Genomic DNA, 396 nt, shown 5'->3' on the forward strand with positions numbered 1-396 from the left:
ATATATATATATATATATATATATATATATATATTAAATAATTTGAAGAAAAAAACTATTAAAATAAAATGTTCATAATTAATTTGACATAATTATTAAAATGGTAATTTTAATTAAAAAAATTATTCTAAAAGTTTAAAATGATTAATAATATATAAAGGAAGAAAAATAAACTTGAGAATTATAGAGACAAAATAGTTAGAAAGAACATTTATAAAATGTATAAAAAATTATTGACTTCATTAATTAACTTATGTAATTATCAAGGAAAAAGCTTGATTAAATAATGTATGAAGTCATATTTATTAAATAGATATTTTAATACTTATAAAAATAAATGAAATTTTATAAATTTAATAACTAAAGGAAAAACAATATAATAAGACAAATACACCT

This window comes from Vigna radiata, chromosome 11 (genome assembly GCF_000741045.1).
Source record: "Vigna radiata var. radiata cultivar VC1973A chromosome 11, Vradiata_ver6, whole genome shotgun sequence".
In the NCBI taxonomy this organism is placed as follows: Eukaryota; Viridiplantae; Streptophyta; class Magnoliopsida; order Fabales; family Fabaceae; genus Vigna; species Vigna radiata.